General features: G+C 41.1%; 1 protein-coding gene across 1 annotated transcript in view; it reads right to left on the reverse strand.

The window, feature by feature from the left end:
* LOC104078409 (DIS3-like exonuclease 2 {ECO:0000255|HAMAP-Rule:MF_03045}) overlaps positions 1 to 17,374 on the reverse strand; it is a gene marked incomplete at its 3' end in the record, with an annotated part of 127,019 nt that overhangs the window by 82,510 nt on the left and 27,135 nt on the right.

Genomic DNA, 17,374 nt, shown 5'->3' on the forward strand with positions numbered 1-17,374 from the left:
TTCCTCTTGAAATGGCGGCAGGGAAATGACTGCTGGCATTTGCGTCATATGGAACTGCTCACATTACTTGGTGACGAATCTTATTAAAAAGTAACCACCTCAAGCAAAATGTCTATAGCTCAGTTTGCTTGCATTTACCTTTAGCAACATGGTATGCTTCATTAAATTTTGAAGCAGTGTTTATTAGAAGAGTAAAACGCATCAGCATCCTTCACCAGGCTTCTCAGCTTATTTTCATGACGTCAATATTCAGGTTGATTTAATGCAGTGAAAATATACATTGATTAAATGTGATCTCAGAGCATCTCCTGCAGCACTGAAAAACGCAGTAAACAGGAATGACATATTTTTACTTCTTTCCTTCAGAATAAGATTTACCATTACCATAAACAAGGTATATCTCACCTTTGCAACCAGAAATTTAAAAAGCCTCTCCCTGCCATGAGCACTGGGAAGGACTGGCCACGACCGAGTTCCCTGCTTCTTGATGCCAGGTACCCTCTGATCTGTTTTTCCTGCCTGGCAATGGATGCTTTTTATCAAAAGCTTTTCCACAGAATGAATCAAAAGTTAAGCTCAATTGCTTGTAACTCAATTTAAAATTTAACGCAGGGCAAGGGACTAACACTGGGGGGTTTCTGTTGTACTACTTCTCTACAAGCTGAGTACCACTAACAAGAGATTTCAGTGTATACTTCTCCTCTGTAACCTCAACTTACAAAGCAGTCCAGGCTTTCCTTCCCTCTCTCAAAATTCATTAAAAAGCCTTGTTCGAGCTGAGATTTTGTATACAAGTTCTCTGCCAAGAACAAATTTTTACAACTGAGTTTTAAGCTCCTTTAAAAAAAAAATCCAGAAATTTATAATGGAAATACTGACAGTACCCATAATCACAAGTACAGAAACATTATTGCAATAGGTAGTTCATATCCCATCCAAAAAGAAAAGTTTACTTTTCTCAACTAAATTCCACGTTCATTCTGTAACAATGGCCAGTTATGAGATCAGTAAAAACAGGTGCAAACAAAAAATACTGGGGATTTAAACACTGATGATGGCAGCATAAAGCCATCACCTTGGTCATTAAACTCTGATTGTGCAAGATTTTTTTTTTTAGAAAGTCTTGAATTACTTTATAACTCATTTCTCCTGGGCAAACTCTTCTCTTAGTGGTCATCACAGGTTAACTTGGCAAATCTTTGAATCGTGCTTCCAAATCCTAGTACCTTGGCCATTCCCAGAAACTACTAATATACTGATTTATATTCAGTTTTGTCAATTTTATTTCTTGGCTCAGCCTGATGAAGCCCACCACTATATGTGTGCAGCTCAGACAGTCACACAAAAGCCAGCTATTGCCTGCTGACAGACTAAAGCTCTGCCCTACGACTTGCCTGAGTTCTCCCCTCTGCCTCAGGATAAACTTTGTGTTCCAGTAAGAAATGGATGGCTGCACACTGTGACAAACTGAATCTTGCAGGCTATGCAAAAGCAGTGATGAGCTACCTGTAACATTGCCTGGAAGAGTTATACCTCAAATAGAAAGAATCCATGTCCACCTGTAGCAATATATTCCTCTTAATATTCTGAACACACTTCCAATTCTCTTACAAATACGCAGTAAACACTGTAATGCAAAATAGAAATACCAGAAAAATTATGTACTTGTTTGTGTTAAAGAGATACAAAGCTGAGGTGCTAACGGGCCACGTGGGGAAGCACCACAGCGTCAAGTCTTAACCCCATTCAACACTCTTGCGAAATGAATCTGAGAATGGCAAAATTCAGAAGCACGGCTCAAAAACATGTGACTGTGAACTAGCCTTGACACCTGCTTATGTCATTAATAAAATATTTAATATATGAAGAACACTGGGTGTCCAAAAGTGCCTTAACCGGCGCTGAAATGTGTTAGTCATCCAACAAGAACTCTCACTTCAACACTGGAAATTACAGAACAAGGAAATCAAATCAGACCTTCACAAGGTAGCCAGCTCAAACACTAAGTCTGGACTGTCCTACCTGCAAACATTCATTACTAAAAATTACAGATTGCCAGTCCTTTTTTACCAGAAAGGGAGTGTCTCTCCCTTGCAGTACACTGTGTACAATTATTGGACTCTGACACAGGCAGCTACACTGGGCTTTCAATATGCTCATTAAACAAGCCCAGTAAATGCAAAGCTGCTTCATACAGATTTGCTGAACTCAAAGCAATCTTCACTTGTCCAATCTTTCCCCCTGGGTAAAAGTAAGTATGGGATGACATTTAACAATTTTCCTTACCTGGAAGAAGTTATTTCAAGAATATCTACAAAGGTAAACTGTAATACAGTGAATGTGTTAATGATAAACTGTTTAAGCAACTTGACAAAAGAAAAAAGGCAAATTCGCATCCAGCAAAAAGGCAGGCTATTCCAGAAAACTGAGAAGAAAGTAAATTTGTGTTCATTACAATTAGTTATGTATCATTTAATTAAGCTGTTTCCATAACAACTTCTGTCATGTAACTTAAGAGGTCTTGAGAAGTATATTCTCAAAACTCCACAAGTGACAGGACTAAATCTCAGCTCCACTTCATCACAGGGAAGTTTGGAAAGCAGCCTCTGGAAACAGTACCGCCGCTCTGCAACCCACCAACTGAGTTTATGTTTATCTTGTAAAAAAAGAAAAAGGTAGCCCTTTCATATACACACACTTTTAAGATAACAGGATTTTCTTCACAGCTTCAAATTAGGCACTGAAGTACTTTGTTATGATTAGCTTTACCACATTGAATCCAAATGCTCTGGATTATTAATCAACTCTTCTGACAGGTCTCCAATAATGAAACACACCATGCAGCTAACAATGACTCGCCATTCATCTTAAGCTGATAAAACAGAAAAGGAAGACGGGCAAGTTCTCAGATCCTACCCAGGCAGCCCACAGCTTTAGGAAACCCCTTCCATTTGCTCTTTCATCAGCAAAACCAGTGTATTTGTTGGCTTTGACATGGCAAACTTACCACTTGCCTGCTCCCATTCTACCCGAAGATGATAGCTACCACATCGAAGACTATTAGTATCCAAAGCATCTACGTTGCCTCGAGAGCTGAGGACATGTGAAAAGCTAGTTAATGCCCTCTCAAGTAAAACATTAAGTCCTCCACTTCCTTTTTGCTCAATACCTCCTTAAATTTTCTGCCTTGTTTTGAAACGTCTATTCACCCTTCAAGCTAGTTTGCTGTTTTACCATGTACCATGCTACACCTATGCCATAACACCATTATCAGAAGAAGAAACCGCTTCACATAGCAGTTTGTTCTTGGGCTGCTGGGGGTCCAAATTCAAATCCCACTTCTCCATTTGAGACCCAAAGTCACGACTTCCACCTCCACAGTTTGGCTACAGCTGGGCCCTGGCAGTGGGGGATGGAGGATGCCTAGAGAGAAAGTAAATGAAGGTGGTAACATAGGGGTAGAGATCGGCCATGTGAAGTGTTGAAGTGTGCACACGCTCTCCCACCTCAGTCTACCTGTTCTCGCCCACAGACTACTGAGTAAAGTACTTTATAACCCGTAGCCCCCCAATTATACAGCACTGGGAGAAGTCAAATGACACCAGGAGGTTGCACATTAGGCACTGGGAGGAACTGCAGTTCTCGCTTAAGCAATTACAACGCGCTGCTCGGTGGCATCAGCAGCTCCACGAGCACTCTGCTGGGGCAGCACCCCCCAGAAACCCTGGCCCCCTTCACTGCCCTTTTCTGAAGTTAAAGCTTTTGCTGCATGTTGCAGATGATTAAATGGCTTTTACAGTCCCTGATCCAAAACAAATTAAAAGGGATACAAGTCCAAAAACATCCGGTGATAAGCATTTGTTCACAGTGAAACAATTAAACGGAAGGATTTGTCTTGTTAAACATACAAAAGGTTATCGATAACCTACCAGTTCACACCATGTCTTCCAGCTCCAGGGAGGGACTGGTTCCCACTCCATAACAATGCACCTGTACTGCCAGCCATGAGCAGACACGGCCAGTCACCTCCACCAAAGGCATCCTTCCTCTAAGGAGCACATTCAAACCAACCGAGAAAGGCTTCTGAGAAACAAAGGTTATCTGCAACGCAAACTTGACTTCAAACCAAATACATGATCAAACCTGCTTCCTTGTAAAATCTTAATAGGACTCCACCATAATAAAACTAAGCAAGTTATTCAATTCTCAGCTAATAATTTTCTTTCTAATTTGACCACATTGTAAAGTTGTCTTAAAACCTCCCAGAAGTTATTTTACTGCATTATGCACAGTCCTACGAGTACAATTAAAATGTTCTATCCAAGCTCTACAATATGAATGGTTTTCATAATTTCTTAACAGAGTATTGCTTTCTTTGCCCAGCACAGTCCATACACCCCCAATTTATCAAACCCTTAGTCTAGGCTAGTTAAAAATAAAGCCAATACTTCAAAAACAGGATGAAAACCAGTTTCATTTCTCACACCATTCAACTCTATGCCTCTTATTTTATCCTCTCATCATGACTTTAAGAGCTGCTCCCACCAAATTCCACTTCAAATGACACTGAAGCTCTCAATTTGTAATTGAGAAATGCAACTTAAACAATTAATAGCTTCAAAACTGCCAACGATATAAAACAATGAGCCAGGATCAGCAAGCTCTAAAAGCACCAAGACCTGATCTAAAAGAAAAATGGAAAGTTGCTATGGTGCTTTGAAATTAGGGGTCAAGGTAAATTAATACACAAATCAGTCTCACTATAGACACTGTTCTCACCTGTATAAATATTTCGCAGCAAGTCATATAAAACACATGGATATTGCAACAGAGGTACAGTGAAACAAGCATGCTACGGCCCCCCAATATAAAAAGTAGTCTGTCTTATTTTTCTTTAATGATAAAACACGGAACTTTTAGAAGTATAAGTTACTCCAGCATATTAGCTCGAAACCTTGCAAGCTACAGTTCATGTAACTATGCATTACTTGGGAATTTAAACCGCAGTCAAAAATTGCCACACAAATACCAATGTACTCTTGACCTCCACAGGGAGCGGCTCATTCCTGTCTAACATGCCAACAACTGCTTAAGATGAAGTTTCCCCATCGCTGGCCTAACATGCTCATCTATCATATCAAAACCATCATGTGCACTTGTATGATTTACTAGATTCTGAAGGTATTCACTTCTAATGAATATTAGCTTTCCAAAGCCACCCGCAAAAGCTTTAACACGTCTTAAAGACCCTAGGTCTCTCCTTTTTTTTCTCCCCTCGTAGCAAAGTGGAAGCACACGTGTCAAGTTTTCATCCTGGAGTCATGAGCTGCAAAGCTTCATCCTAAGAGAAAATTCTTCAGGTAAGTCCTTCCACAGGTACAACAACATGAAATGAAACAATTTCAACACACAGCATTTTACTTCGACTTGAGAAGAATCACTGAATAGACTTACCAAATTTTGTCCATAAAACACCAACTTCAAAACAAACCTCTAAAGTCAGTTTTCTGCCCAGAACAAGTTTTACTACAGACTTGCACTCAATTCTCTAAGCTTGTAACACAGAAAGGTTGACTAACCTCAACTTTAACTATAGTGTTTACACAAGTATAAATATCCTGTAACGCGTAATGTATTAAGGCATGATTTAAACCTTCTTCAGTGAAAATTTAAAAAAATCATCCTTGTCTGTCTGTATTCCCTGTCATCTATCAAAGACACATGAACTGGGCTTTTCTGTTCTAAACTCACTCATTTATTCTGTATTTACTTCCACACAGTGAGAATATCAGGAAGACTGTGCTGGAAAAATCTCACAGGTTTTGGGTAAAATTTTTTCACAGCCATGTATCAAAGATAGTTTATGCGGGGGCGGGGGGAAGGCTTTTTTATTTTTATTGTGAAGAAAAGGTTATGTATACCTGGTAAAGAAATAAAGCAAGGCTTCCCCTGGGAAGCCTTGGGAAAGAGCAGTGGTTTTGCTAAGCCTGCATTATTTTTCATTTCAGAGCTGAGGGGATGCGATGCAGGCAGGAAGATATTTATTCTGATGCCATTCTGACTAACCCTGGAAAATAAAGAGACTTGAAAAATTTTAAAAGGTGGCAGCAACTAATAATCCTGTAATGTACAGTACACGCAGCCATGGACTCAGATGGAAAAACACCTCACACTAAAAATGGTCAATGCAGTTTAAACAAAGAGGATTTAAACAAAGAGGATTTCCTTGGGTTTCTTGCTAGCCAGGACATAGGAATGGTGCTATACACCTCCTCACATCTGCAAAGGGGAAGAGATTTTCTTTAATAGACACAAGGGCATAGACCTGCTCATTAGAGGCAAGTATTTGCTCTCATCCTGGTCCCTCACTCAAGTGACATGGATCAACCTATGCAACCAGTTACTTTTACATACGAAGTTAAGGCTGAGGCAAGGTGCAGGACATGGCGTTCCGGCCACGAGGAGGGGGAGGAGGGAGCACACCAAGCCTGCTGAGCAGCAGAGGTGTTGAGGCAAGTCGATGAAGACAAAAGGATCCGGATGTGAAGTATCAGAAGGAAAAGTATTTGACAAATACTTAGCGCTTTCTAAAGTAATCGATCCTTAGCTGGTAAAACCACAGTGTTTAATCAGAGAGGGTGATAGGCAAGTGTTGGGAGCTCTATTTCCTAATACCACAAAAGCCCTGCACAAAGAGTTATGTATATTTTGTTGTCTGTCATTTTGTACAACGCCCTTCCCTCAAGCACTGGTCCTCAGAATGCATTATACGTTGTTGGAGGAGATTAGTTTAACTGCAGATTTATTTTTTTTTTTTTTTCATTCACAAAGCACTTAACAGAAATCAGTGCTTGGGAACTGGAGCTCTGAAGCACGGTCTAACAGTTTATTTATGATCATAGCAACTAATTGCTCAAAGACAAGCCTCAGGCCCCAGGACCATTCCCATGGCACTGAAGTTGGCTGCTGCAGTGATGTGCCACTCATCCCCAAGAAACCAGTGTTGTTAACTTGCTTAAGTGGCTTTGCTGGCGCAGGAGGGCGGACAGCTGAATAACTGACCACTGGATAATGCTGACTCCTTCAGTGACAAAAAGACAATGGAGAAAAAAAAAAAAATATCAATTTTGACATGTGGTAGTGGTTTTGTTAGCAAAAAGTCTGCCCAAGGTCTCCGGCAGCTCATAGGAAATTACTGTATAGACGGAGACACTGCCCTGACAAGGCCAGCCTTCCCCTCCCAGCCTTTCCTTTACTTGACAGTGACGGCTGCCACCACACCTAGTCTTTGGGCTCCACTATATCTTAGCCACTGATAGGAGTCACCCCATGGGAAAGTAGGATGGTGGGAGTAAAATGATGTCAGGTACCGTGAAGAACATTTTCCTTTTTTGCTTTACAAACTTTTGAACCTTACAAGAGGGGAACCATCCGCTTCTATGCTTTTTTTTTTTTTTTTCTACAAACAAATTTTAACAATGCATATCCTGCCAGGAAACGTTACCATGCATTAGTGATAAAGCGTTACATAAAAAGGTAAATTAAGTTTCCAAGACGCGAATCTGAGCTGATAAACATATTACATCCACAGTTCAACAACTGTGCAGAGAAGAAAAAAGAATAAACAGTTCTAGAGAAAGCTTCGGGAATATGGGGGAAAAAACAGGAAGGGTAGATAAAGTAATGCCATGCTGTCAAAACACTGCTCTGACTGTGCATGAAGCATAGCTACCGAAATAAATCAGATTAAACTAATGGCCATCCATTAACCTTGGGTATGTCTACATGGTACAACACAGACCCGAAGAGGTGAGCTCAAGCACCAGATGGCTTGCCAATACAGCACTCACCCATGGCATTAGACCCTCTGCTCAGCTAGATAAATAAACTAGAGCCAAGCGAGCCATTTATTCTCACCCAGGGGCAGCAGCAGTGGTGATGCTGCCCAGACCTTCAGTACAAGAGGCAGCGACTCTGCTCCCGGCTGGGTGACGCAGCTGGGCGCAGTCTCCAGAAAGGATCACTGTACGTTCCCTCCAGGTACTGCTCTAACATGGAGATACTGAAAGAAATTAGCAGGGAGGCCATACACCGCCTCTCTAATGCCAGCAAGCCAATTATACATTTAAGGGACAACTGTGAGAGAATGGCTGAACGGAAAGGCATTCGCAAAGCTCCAGAGTTGCCGGGCTGCTTTGCCAAGAGCGTGAGCCTGAAGGTCAGGGGACGGTTACTTGTTTAGAAAGAGACTGTGCTGAAATGGGCAGTGAGCCGTTCCCAAGGCAATCGGGCTGTGCAGGGCACGGGTCCCGCAGCATCGACAGACACAGCTGGGCTCTGTCCAGATTTGTTGTGGATGGAACCCTTTAGAGAGGATGCTTGTCACCGGACAAGCTCTCATCCTCGCGCCAAAGGGAGAAGAGCTACGAGTCCAAACCTAAGCCAGACCACCCCAGCAGTTGTAGTTACTACAAGGGGCTACAGCAGACCTGGTCTGCATGAAAAATAAAAAAGTCAGCCAACCTGACATCAAAAGAGATGATAAAACCCTGGAGGAAATTAACTTTACAGGAAAAAAAATAAAGGAGGGCATAGAGGTGAGTTACCCGGCTACCGTACTAAAGGTTTTTATCAGAACTCCCCACCCCACACCCCTGAACACTCATTAGGTCAGGAAGAAGGAGAAGCTGCTGAGATAACCCTCCCACTTCACACAGCTCCGTGGGGCTTTCCCCAGACAGCAGCAACCTGGCAAACACAGTGCCACACAGGATTTAAAGAGACCACAGGAAAAGAGATGCCAACTTCCACAGAGCTTACAAACAAAACTGGCCAACGCTCATTCCAACAAACAAGCAAAAACCGAGGAGAACAAGAACAGAAGGATGTCCTGGCAGCTAGCTAATTAGCAAAAGCATTGCAGTCAGGACTTCCAAGCACCAACAAGAACTGAGCAGGATATACACCTTTATGCAGGATTTTTTTCAGACAGAACAGAGAACGATGTCTGGGGAATTCTTTGCCAGTCACTTTTTGCAACCAAAATATACAAGTGCTAATTAGATCATGCCAAGTCTTCATTTTCACACTTCCAAAGCTGCTCAATTAAAAGTATGTGTTTTGGCACTGCTCTCTATTTTAAAATAATTTAGACAAAGCTAAAAACAAAGAAATGCTTCAGCCCCAGGAGATGATACAGCTGAAGATGGATGAATCATTAGCACACTGGAAACCCAAAAACCTCATAAGAGACATAGACAGACCTACTTTCATGAAACAGTTATTGCCTAATGTGACAGAACACAGAAAACAAGAACAGACCAATAGAAACAGTGAGAAATCAAGGAAACATAAAAGTGACTGCCTTTTTCAGCAGAGTTAGTAGACCAGCAGTCTGTCCTGCAGTATTTTCCTATAGTCACTACCACACTTTTTTTTTTTTAAAGCCTCCAGGTAGTTAAAGTTGGGACAAAAAATAGAAAGTGCAGATAGAATCTGGGACCTTCAAAAACCCACACCAGTTGTCTTATCAGTGAGCACATGTTGAGAAATAATGTCAAGTACACAACTACTGAAGCAGTGAGGAATTTGTTGGAAAAGATAATCAGGAGGAATTTTAATTTATCTTTCAGTGTTTTGAGTGGCACCTCTTAAATAAGAACCTTGATTGAAAGCATCACTTGCAATTCTTCAAGATGTTGCAGAAAGAGACGCTGCCACAGTTACAGGTTCCAGCACATTGATTTGTATGTTAATTGGGGGAAGGATGATACCAAGTAGCAGCAAGTATGACTTCCTATGTTAGCAGTGTTAAGAAAACTGCTATTGATGCATATAAATCACTGGCCACCTTCCACTCCGTGATAGTGCACCAGTTCCCAGTTCTCGTGATGTGCCTAGCAGTTAGGACGTTAGCTTCAGAAACATGAGGAGAAGGGAATCCCCTCATAGCAATCATGTCACAAAGCTAGGACAGGAAGGAGTGGGAGGCCAGGAGATCTCCTCAATCTGGCTACACTTTGCCTCATCTGGAGGAAGACACAGGAACAGTGTTTGGGAGAAGGCACAACCATCCCGGCCCTTCAAAGCTAGTGGCACGCTGATTCAAAACCTTCCTATTAGACTTCAGACACCTTTATCTTAGATAGTTACAAATTACCTTGTGCCAACAACAAATTTAAGGCATCCCATCCCTGATGACAAATATCTTCCTTATCTCCAAGAACCACGTGGTTATAAATGAGGTCCCACCATCTTGCCCCAAAGAACTTGTTGTAGAAAAATCTCTGTCACTCCTCCAGCTGCTGCAATTCTTCATTTACATAAATCGCCTCTATTTTAGATTCCTTGTCCCTCTGATTTATGGCTTTAAGAAAAATAAACATCAGTTAAGGAAATAAGGGAAAAAAGTTAATGAGCCAGCCCTAGTAGCTTTGACCACATGTAAATACTGCAGCCAATTGTTGTTTCTCTGCCAGCTGATAACAAGAACAAACATGCAAATAGATATGTAGCACTTTCCCTTTTCTTCACAACGTAGGATACGATTCAAAACCACCTCACCTAGGGACTTTAAAGATTAACAGCTTTTTAGTGTCAGAGTAGCTCTTCGTTTCTCCAGCTACCAAGCTAAATTAGGGGTACAATCTCCTTAAAAAACCAGAGTATTCATTGTACAAATTCTAGGCCAGATGGGACTTTTATCATCAGCACACTTTATTTAAACTTATTCCTAATGATGTGGATCTGAAAGAATCCCAGACTACTGAAAATCTGGACAGTCTTTCACGCAAGCGTTTATAAAAAGTTAAGTGAGTTTAATGTGCGTGACATTCCAAAAACCAATCCCATCACAACAACAGGTATCCTGACTCTCTCTTATAAGGTGCGGGCTCCAAATACTCATGTGATATCATCAAATAAGTCTCCAAACTGGCAAAAACCAAACAGTTCTAAGAAATACTAATTCCACAGGAACCAAGAACTAAGAAAAGTCCAAAATGATAGTGGTTATATAAGAGATTGGATTAAGAATAATCTACTGTGATGTGTGCGTATTTACAGAAGACTTGGAAGAATAGAGTTTAAAACAATCAACTTGAAGAAAAGTTAGTTGTTAGAGGAAACAATTTGCTGTACTTGATTATATTCATGTGACCAAGGAAAAAAAGTGAGCAGGAACAGAGATCAGGTATTAAATGTTGGCTTCAGTCCTATTCTAAAGTAAGATCAGATGCCCCCACGAGCATTTCCTTCCATTTAAGATGAAGCTCTTCTAGCAACACGCACTGAAATTCAGTGGCATCTCACACAGCCTGAAGTCACCCCCATCACAAGGGGCTGATCTGCCATTATTCCACTGGGGATATAACAACTGACCTTGTGTGAGGTGAATGATAATTTAATGCTTGACTGTTCACCTAAGGGTAACGTTTTTATCTTATTCTGCATCTGTGCAGCCAAACCACATCTGCAATGTAATTCTGTGCTCGTAGGACAGGATGCAGGCAGTCAATAAAAAGAAGTTTGCCTTCCTACCTAACTAAACAATTTGCCTTTTAGTATCACTCTTACCCAGAGTGATACCCTTATGCAGAAGGAGGAAGAATAAAAAGGACATTAGATTGTTCAAAAACTCTGTACCTTTCTTGTGATTTTATTATTTAGGATCCTGCTTTTGGCTTTCCCATCAGAGAGAAAGAGGCAGGTGTTGACAGGAAAGGTCCTTCTCAGGAAGGTAAGGTTGCTTGCAACATCCAAAAAGCTGGTATTTCTGCCTCCTTGTTTTACACATCCAGGGGGAGGCAAGGGCTGAATGCAGCACTGGGTCACGACAATCTCACTCAACCCAGATCATCATAGTAATTTTATCATTATATACCATAAAAAGCATGCCAGGTCTTGCTATTAAAACTCACTGTGTTAAGATGTCGGTTGATTCACTTCAAGTGGTATTTGATTAACAAAATGTGAAAACAACATCTGCAAGAAGAGCCACATATGTCTCGGTGAGAAACACTTCCTATTTTCTCAGCTCTTTTGCTATTAATCTACTGTAGTGCTATTCCATACCCAGCCAGTTTGGAGCTAAGCAAAGCCTGGAAAGAGCCATGCCAGCTCACAGCATGTCCATCAGGCCCAGCAGTGTGGAACAACATGTGGCCATCCAGAGAATGGCACAATCAGAAAGTAAGCATGTAATGAAGCTTCTCCAGATTCCACCAATTTGTGGTTTGGGGATTTGCCAAGATGGGGAGGGGTATGCATGCACATCTGTGCGACCATCAACTTACAGCCCTCACCGTAAAGCCTACAGCAAAACAAATAAAAAAAACAACTACCCTTCCTCCCTACAGCATCCATCAACCTTTCAGATTTGCGAGAGCTCTGCTTTTCTGGACATCTTCCTAGCTGGCATCTTAGGCTTCCCACTTTACTCCTGGATATCATGAATTACACTTGAACGTTTTTAGCGTGCCAGAACACTTACTATTTCAATAATGACTTCTCCAGAACTTTTTTTTTTATTATTATGAATGTAATGTTTCCAAACAACATTCTTGATTGTTAGACTCAAACAGTATTGCTGTGATAACCCTCTAAGAACCCCATCTCCTCCTGAGTTACTGTTATCCTTACATTAGCTGGGCGATTTTGAGAAGAAACTGACTCTCAGAAGAATTTGGTTGAAATGAATCGTTATTCACCAGGGCAAATCCAAAGCTAGCATCCCCTCTGGACAACTAATGGTTCATAGGTTTTCACCAACAGTTGGAGGCAGTGACTTGCCAGGATACGTAGCTCTGTTCAAACTATACATGGTGATATTTGTGATGTCTGCTGGAATCAAATTGTTCCTTCCCTGCATTTGTTCGTAATTATGCCAACAACAGTCACAGCTGGGAAAAGTGAATTGTAGTTTATGTCTTCTGTACAGAAAGTGTTTAAATATTTATCTCTGATGTATGGCTCTAGAGGAGTCAACTCTAAGATCTCCTGCTGCACTGTGTTCTATCTGACACAGTGTTGAACAGAACATGTGCTTTCATGAGCTATAAAGAATTACTATTTCTACCACTTTTGGACACTTCCTGACTAAAATGCTGGACCCATTACCCTATTATCCAGCAACACACACTGTATGTAAATGAACAGTTCTACATCCTTGGCCTTGGAGACCCCTTCTGACAAGATCAAAAGAACCAGCTGAAAATAGTGCAAAGGAGCACTTTAAGCAGAAGAGGAAATGACTCATGAAACAATAACAACAACAAAAGATACCACTTGCAGGCACCGATTTCTGAGAAACTGGCAGGTTAATCTGTCACTATTTTCTGTACATATATAGTATATGTTGTGATTGTTTTAATATACCACTGCTGCAAGCAGATGCAGAACTGGAGACCTCTCCCGCATATTGTAGCAAGCAATAGGGGGTTGGACCCCAAAATTCCTTTCAGGCAGTTTTGAGCAGCAAAAAGTCCTTGTCTCGGTACTATTTTCAGACTAAGACTCTAAAATTTCAGCCATAGCATGCAATGCGTGAGACGGTTGTCATGAAAAACATTCCACATTATAAACTACTACTCTAAAAGCACCAGAGATTGGGCCAGGAATCCAAGCCTCAAGTGATATCAAATGACTTATTATGCTATTTCCTTCCACCAAAGAAATTACATCTTGCAAGAAAAACCAAAACAGATATCTGAAATTAAACAAATTCTGTCTGGCAATTAAGCAGACGGTAAAAGAGCAAAAAGAGGCTTTGAGGAAAGATGGGTTAGGTTTATCCTTTTTACTGACACACAGCTTCCCTCTTTGATGAGCCTGAGAAATATTGCTGTAATCATCGTATCAACATTTTTTTGCCTTCCAGTAATTATGCCACTGTATAATTGAAGCTCCTGAAATTGATGTAAGCACAACTCCATAAAATATAATAAGAACCCACAGGTGGAAGTTAAAGTAGTGAAAATCAGTCAAGAAATAAAGCACCATTTTTCTTCTTTATCAGAATAATTGACAAGGACTGAGGCAAATCCTCTGTCACTGGCTATCTTTTATTGTGACGTTCTTCCAGAAGATAAAGGCACAGATTCAGGGAAGCCCTACAGCTTGAAGTAGGAAGGGGACAGTCTAGCTAACTGCAACGATACTCTGACTTCATTTGCTAAGAGTAGGTTAAGTACCTGGAAAAACAGTCTAAGTCAAATACCTTACTTTGCAAAAGCTAAATATTTGAAAGTTACCATAGCACCTCAATATTCCCAAGATGTAACACAAGAGGACAGGAGAGGAACTTCTGAAATACAGCCTCCAAATGCAGTCACTGCAACGCACGCCGCTCGACCCTGGAAGGAAGCCGATGGCCACCTTGTTCAGGAGCGCAAGATAACGAATTTCGGGGACAAAATGTCTCTCCCTCAAGCTGGTGGTTCCAGCTTGAAATTGTTGGCTTTTGATCAGAACCAATAGTAAGCACAGAAGTATGAACTGACAAACTGATCATCGCTGAACAGCAAGCAGCTCTCCCAGAGGATGTGTGAATGAACAGAGCTTTAAGACCAGACAGAATAAGCAGAGGGAGGACCTTGGTAGCTCATCCACGCTCTCGATGCACATGCTGGGAAAGATATGATGTTGAGAAATTCAAGCCTGATAAATTTCCCACCACTGAGCGAGGAAGTGGAGGGCTGGAGGGAGAAAATACTGCTGTCCCTCTCAAGAAGGGGGCATATAAAATACTGCTGTCCCTCTCAGGAAGGGTTATATAAAGTATAACAATGCATCTAGAGTATTTCACCACCCCCTTTCATTTCACTGTGGCATTTATACACGTGTTTAAGGTATCACCATTACAGGCTCAGCAGAACACAGTATCTCCCTGGAGAAACTGCTCTCCAGTCAGTGTTCTTCCTCTCACAGGCACTTGACCCGCAAAGACTGACTCATTGAGTACAGGGCAGCTCCTAACTTTCTCAACTCTTCAAGCAAACACACAGATTTCCCTATCCAAAATCCATAGTTTTACCAGTCACAGGTTTTCCCCCTTCCTCCCATTTACACACATAAATTGAACCGAGGTTCCAGCTAAGTCAAGTCCTGCCATTACTGGGATGCAGCATTCGTGACTTTGCACGAAGAGGTCCATGGCAGGAATCACCTGCACTAGCAACAGGAGGATCTTCCCCCAGGGCATGCAGAGGCCATCCAGGGTGCTTGAAACTCAGAAGGCACAGACCCGCCACTCTGCTGTAACCTCAGCCTTATCTTGTGGAAGACAGCGGTTTACCAGCAAAAAACCCAGCTCTGTTCTCGGTGGAGCACAGACTAATGGGTTGGGAATAGTGAACCATAAAAATGATCAGCACACACATTTCAATCCTAACAAACCAATATGTACAGAGCCTGTAAAGTATCCTCTGAGAGCATCATTTATACCATACATCTGATTTACATTTTTTAAGGAAATAATTGAAGCTGTTCAGCTTGTTCCAAAGGCCCAACTGGAAGGAAAAAAACCTCAAGACACCTATGTGGCAGCTTTGCAGCAGCAGGAGACTAAACAAATGGAAAAACCTAAAATAGGTTGCGACAGTTTATCATTAATCAGTATGAATTACTTGGCAGAACGCAGTATCTTTTAGTGCAACTTAGTGGCACCTTTCCCAAAGAACTAATACAAACGCGAGCACATAGCAAGAGATTCAGGGAGCAGGGGAAAAGGGATGTCATCACTGATTAAGTTGCTGATGGCAAGAAACAAAAAATGAGACTACATAGGGCAGCACCTGTGTGGCTGAAAAACATGACTGGCATGTTCCAGCTACTTCATTTGGCAAGGATAAATTCACCACAGAAGAATCATAATCATACTACAAAACACTGAAGTCTTCTGAATTTACTCCTTGCAGGCAGACACCACTTCTCCACCAGTTCTGTTTCTTCCAGCATTTGCCCAGGACAGGGAGAATATTCTGAACCCTTCCTCTTGTATTCATAAAAGAACATTACTGTTGAACATATGAAGGTATGAGGATATATGAGAGAGGCGTTATCTTTGTTTAGAGCCAGATATAAATGGAAAACTGCAGACAAAGCTTCCAGCTCAGGCAACCTCCATCAAGCCTACAAAGAAGCCCTTGTGCTGGCAGGTCCTGGCAAAGGATCTAAGCACCCAAACTATTCCATTTTTCCAACTATATGAAATGGTCTAATACAAAAGATAATTTACATATATGGATCTGGTGATCCAAACACATAGTAATCATCACAGCTTTAGTGAACTCTGATTCGGATTCTTGAATAGGTATCAAAGCAATTTTGCTTTGACCCTCAAAATGGGTTTTCAGAGGTTATATAGAGAGCAGCAGACCTCTTTCCTATATTTTTATACAGATATACCTGTAATATCTTAGATCCCACTTATGATTGCCTTTTGCATAAGGTAGTTTTGCATTTACATGTGTCAATAAATACGTAGGTCACTTACTCATTTTATGCATACTCAAAGAGACAAGTTCTAGTATGTTTCAAACCATCATTTCCATTGCTATTAGATTTAAACAGAGAAAGTAGAAGGTTCAGCAAATGACCAGACTTTGCATTTGCAAGCCTAAAAACTTGAATCTTCAAACAAAGACATACAGAGAAGGTAGTTAGAATGAGTAAAAAGCACCAGGTCAAAGTAGTTCAGACCAGTCCCCACCCTGCTAGAATCACTCTCACTACTACTTTTGTCCAAAAGAGATACAATAGTCTTTAAATTCTCAAGAAGAATTCAAAAACCATGTTTGGAAAACAATTTGTGGCAGTTCTGTCATGCTTACGTGTGAAAACCCATGTTAAAATTGCTAACTGCAGCTTACATCTCCCAGCTACTAGTGAAAAGGAGTAAGAACTTTCCTTGCATAGCAGTGTTAAAAGATAAACCTGCAAACAAGATAAAATTATCGAGATGTTTGAAAGGACTTTGAGTTTGATCAGTGAAAGAAAAAAACCCAGAGAGAGTGATCTTAGTGAAATTCTCAGACATGAAAATGAAAAACGGATTGTTCCACATTTGCATTGCTCCAATCATTTCAAACATTCTTCATTCATGTAAAGAAGGGTATTACACAAAATCTGGAGCTGTGACAAGATAAGCTTTCCGTGGACTGAGGACCCACAAATTAGAGAGAGTTAATCATTACTAAAGCTTTGTGAACAGTACTTGTCAAATACATGAGCAATTGCAAACACCTACACAGAGCTATCCAATGCCACAGCCTGAAGACAGCTAAATAACAGATATCAAAAGTCACCTCTGACAACCATGCTTTCAACCAGCCTTGTCATCAGACTTCTCCATACAGTGATAAAGGAGGCCCTTCCA

Source organism: Fulmarus glacialis, unplaced genomic scaffold (genome assembly GCF_000690835.1).
Source record: "Fulmarus glacialis isolate BGI_N327 unplaced genomic scaffold, ASM69083v1 scaffold316, whole genome shotgun sequence".
Classification (NCBI taxonomy): Eukaryota; Metazoa; Chordata; class Aves; order Procellariiformes; family Procellariidae; genus Fulmarus; species Fulmarus glacialis.